This window comes from Triticum dicoccoides, chromosome 1B, assembly GCF_002162155.2.
Source record: "Triticum dicoccoides isolate Atlit2015 ecotype Zavitan chromosome 1B, WEW_v2.0, whole genome shotgun sequence".
NCBI lineage: Eukaryota > Viridiplantae > Streptophyta > Magnoliopsida > Poales > Poaceae > Triticum > Triticum dicoccoides.
This window is the reverse complement of record NC_041381.1, coordinates 64803226-64808548: the sequence shown is the minus strand read 5'-3', so window position 1 is coordinate 64808548 and position 5323 is coordinate 64803226.

Sequence of the window (5323 nt, the reverse complement as noted above, 5' to 3'; positions counted from 1 at the left end):
GATGACCCTCGGGTTGGCCGACCCAAGGGAAAGGTATAGGTGGTGGTGAGGCAAATGGTAAAACCAAGGTTGGGCCTTGCTGGAGGAGTTTTATTCAAAGCGAACTGTTAAGGGGGTCCCAAAATCACCCAACCGCGTAAGGAACGCAAAATTCGGGAACATAACACCGGTATGACGGAAACTAGGGCGGCAAGAGTGGAACAAAACACCAGGCATAAGGCCGAGTCTTCCACCCTTTACCAAGTAGATAGATGCATTAATTAAATAAGAGATATTGTGATATCCCAACATAAGGTTTTCTAGGAAGGGTGCAAAAGGTTAGAGGCTGACATGGCAATTTGGGTGGCTTGAAGAACATGTGATAGGTAGCGCAACAAAGCGATAGAACGAAGCAACTTGCATAGCAATGATAGTAGTGAGATCTAGGGTAGCGGTCATCTTGCCTGAAATCCCGCTAGGAAGAAGAACGAGTCCATGAAGAAGATGAATCCACGAAGAGGAACCAAGCGTAGACGAACAAATCCTCACGATCGCAACGAAACAAGAACTATTGAGAAGAAGCACAGAACATGGTAAACACACCACACATGAACAAGACATGATGCACAACCAAGTATGATGCAAGACAAGACTACATGAAGCTACTCATGGCAAGAGATTATGCATACAAGAACAACACATCAAGTCAAGTTTAAATGAGGCCAGAAACAACAAATAACAATTCCGGTAAGTCCTCATATGCAAAATTCGATGTCCAGATCTGAATAAACCCTATGTTCAAGTTGTTAAACAGCAAGTTAAGATGCATCAAGATGATCTACACGAGATTCTAGTCAAGTTACATATAAAGTTCATTTAATTCGGAGCTACGACCTAGAAGATATGAGCAAAACAAGTTAAACATGGCATTGATGCAAAATGCATCCAAACATCAAGAAAACACCTCAAACAAGGTTGCAACATGATAATATGAAGCTACATGCAAAATCAAGCAAGTTTCATATAGAGCACACTCAAAACGGAGCAACGGTTCAACACACACACACATGAAACAAGTTTAAAGGACAAGCTGTCCAAAACAGCAACTAGGCATCTTCCAAGCATCAAAACAATATGCTACAGCATCTCAACATAAGAACAAATGGCATGGACATGATGTACAGGTAAAGCATGACAAAACATTAACACTGAGCTATCTCCAGAAATCACTAGAACATGCTCCAAAACACATGGCAAGATTGCAAATAATAACAGTTTCAGGCTTAGCAGAAATAACATCAGGTTGCAATGTTTAGAGCTATCAAACAACATGTTACAGGAACTTATCATATAAACTTAAGGCATGTCATGATACTACTAAATTCATATAACAAAAGTCCTTTACTATCCATGAGCCAAAATGGATCATAAGATATGATGGCACCCATGTAAACATGGCAAATGATATGTTAGATTCAAACATGGCAGGAACAATAACAAGTAGGCATGTTGGTGATCTTGAACCACTCATCACAGATCAATACATGGCATGATAAGGCAACCAACAGTAAGAAGACATATTTATGAAGCTAAGCATGGCAAGACCAAGTTCATAGGGTGCATGGATCACTAGGAAAGCTCATGGCAAAACTAAACTTAATGTTAACAGGCTGACAGCAACATTATTTAGCAATTTGAGAGCAAGATTACGAAAAGCTACAACAGGATATGAATGCAACCAGTGGCATGTATGGATATAGCCTGATATGTAGAACAAAACATACTTAATGAAAAACTCTAGATTATGCATAGAATGACTTGTAGCAGCAGGTTTACATAGCATCACGAAATAACAGATTCAGCCTAGCAAAACAGTAACAGCAAGTATCCTACTTAACAAGCTCGATGCACTCACTAAAAGACCCACAAAAATACATGGATTGCACCTCTGTAAATATGGCATGCTATAGTTCAAAACACAGGTAGACATCAACCTCATAGGATGCACACATCAAACATGGCAAAAATGACAAATGAGTATGTTCTGTTAACAGACAGCAGATAACAACATATAGCACTCTTGCAACGATGATTCGAGCACCAAGATGATCTCAAACAAGCATGTCACAATGGAACAAAATTAATAGCATCTCATGATGAACATTGCGATATATTACACGCACGAAACAGAGCTACATGCACAGAGTTATGATGCGTTGAACAGAGCATGAAAATGCAAATATTTCGGGACTTAGAAGAAAAACTGGGTCAACCTGCTGGATCTGGATCTAGGGTTCTTCGGGGCACGCGGATCGAGGCGGCCGGAGTCCGCCGGAGAACACGCCAGAGAGGGAGAGGATGGAGGCCGGAGGTCGGGGTCAGAGGGGGCCGGCGGCGCGGGCGAGGGGTCGGCCGGTGACGGGAGGCGATAGCCGGCTGCGGGAGGCGTCGCACTAGCGAGCTCCGGTTGGGGCGGCCACAGGCGACCACGGGCGGCATGGCGCACTGGCAGCGGAGGGCGGACGGAGGCGAGGCGAGGTCTGGCGGGGCCGGCGGCGGACGGCGGAGGGCGCGAGCGGTGCCGGAGTCGGGGACGAGCAGCGGCGGGTTTGCCGGCGGGCGGAGCAGCGGGGCCCGGGCGGCGCGCGCGGGCCCGGGCGAACCTGCCCTGGGCTCGCGGGCCGGCAGGAGGCGCGGGGCGGCGGGCGCCTACGTGGCGGCGAGCGGTTGGCGGAGAGCGGCGGTGGGGTGACATGGCGATGCCCGATTCGCCGGGGTGAGGTGGAGATTGGACGTGTCCGGCCGTCGACGGGCATGTCCGGCGGCGCGAAGGGAGGATTTAGGGTTTCATCTGCGATTTAGACGGGGGAGGCACATATTTATAGGTAGAGGGAGCTAGGAGATTCCAAATGAGGAGCGGTTTTCGGCCACGCGATCGCGATTGAACGACTGAGAGCATGGAAGTGACTTAGATGAGTTATGGGCCACTTTGGATGGGTGTTGGGCTGCAAGACAAAAGAGGCTTCGGGCTAAGTCGGTTAACCATTGGAGTATCAAACGGACTCCAAATGGCACGAAACTTGACAGGCGGTCTATCGGTGCTATACCAAGGCCGCTTGGCAAACCTCGGGCCACTCCGATAAAGTTTAACACCCGCTCACAACAGGAGAGAAAAAGGGAACGCCAGAGGACATAGGAGTGCCGGATTGCAAAACGGACAATAGGGAAAATGCTCGGATGCAAGAGACGGACCCGTATGCAATGCAATGCAATGCACATGATGACACAATGAAAATGATGACATCATAAAATGCAAAACACAAGCAAATGACATGGCAACAACGAGAAATAACTGGGAGACACCTGGCACAATGAATCCGGGGCGTTACAACACTCCTCCACTAAGAAGAGATCTCGTCCCGAGATCTTAGGACCGAGACGGAAGGGAAAAGGGATTAGGTGAAACAAGAACTCAAGAGAAGAAGCAAAGAATCAAGAGCACTCGAGAATAAGAGAGGAACGACGAGAATGACGAGAATCGAAAGCTCACGAAATCAGATAGACTATGAAACGACTCCGGTTAGAACAAGATAGGAAAAGCATAAAGATGGCAGAATTTAGGCATCACTCCGACTGAAAATGGAAGGAATAGAACATGAACTCCAAGATGGGATGGCACTTGATGAGATGAACAACGCAAAGCCTCCGGAAGAATTGAAATAGTTGAATGAAAGGAACGAAGAAGAAAAGATATCATCTACCACCACTGAGTTTGAAAGCATCCTTAGGAGGAAGGATTGGACGCAGTCGTTGAGAAAATCAACAACGAAAAGAATAAGCTTGTAGTGGACTTATGGAAAACATCTCGAAATTCTGAGGTGATAACCGACCACAAACAGAAATGATTGGATAGCTGAGAAGAACGAAGAAATGCAAAACTCCACTTCAAAAGAATATGGAGAATTAATTACACTTCAAGATGCGAGAAGAAAAGATACTTGAATTTCTCCAACAAAGTCTTGATGAACTCTTGAAGAAAGGATTAAATCATGAAGAACCACCAAGAAGAACTCCGGTGACAAAAGGATGATGACATAGAATGAAGGATGAAATAATAAGATTAAAGCTTGCGGTTATTTAGATGGAGGTTCCGACAAGATGGCCGAGGAAATTTGAACTCCGGAAAAGAAAAGATGGAAAAACACTTGGAACTAGAATTTATTCCTCACGAACAAACTACGAAGGAAGGGATTACTCACTTGGATGAAATAAGAATAAGATTTACTGTATGCTTATCCTTCATCAAATTAAATTGATGACAAGCGGATTTGGCATGCAACTTATTCTTGTTGAAAAGGATTAAGGGGAATATGGCGCAAAACTTGAGGAAGTCTTCATGAACCACTGGTAGGATTGGAAAGAACGAATGAATTAATATGACAACCAAAGGAAAGGAATCTGAAGAAACCACCGCAAGAAATCAAAAATGACTGACGAAAGAGAATGAATCACCGGGAAGAATTAGAAGAACAACTATGCTAGATGGATTTTAGATGCAAAAGAACGAAGAGATAACAAGCTGATTAAAGAATACTTGAACAAAGCACCGGGATAATTGGATAACGATAGCTGAAATGATGGCCTCCGATGAAAAGAAACAAAAATCAACTCTTGAAATACTCTAGATAGGTGAGAAAAGGAATATCTGACAAATGGAATAATTCGAGAGGATAATATGAAGCTAGAACCACGAATCTTCGGGAGAAGGAGCAAAATTGAGGTTGGAGTGTAAAGAATGACGACGAGAAACAACGTCAAAATTTGTTGAGACACTCCGGGGAAACGAAAGGCGAAGAGGTTGAGCCAACAATGAAAAGAATTTGAAAGCAATCTTGGAGAAGGCATGTGACTGATGGGATCCATTCTTACGTCACACTTGAAAAGAGAATAACTCCGGGGGAATTAGAAGAGACAGGTAAGATCTTAGGAAAAGACCTGTGGGTTAGGGCCCACTAAAAGAAAACACCGTTGGAAAGGGATGATGAACAGATAGGTGATGCACCAGAACAATTGAAATATTTGAATGAGGTGACAACCTCGAATTAATTGGAACACAGACGAATCTCCTAAGATGTCTTGAACACTCCGGAAGGATAAGCTGGCGAGAGGCGAACGAGCAGGGGAAAACATTTGAGCCGAGGAAAAGAATATGAACAACACCGAAAAACTTGAATTGAGTCCACCGGAAAAGAAAAGAGATGAAGAATGACGAATGAGACGAATTCACCGGTTGAAACAATTGACGAAAGACTGAAGAGACTCCACGCGAATGAAATTGATGGTT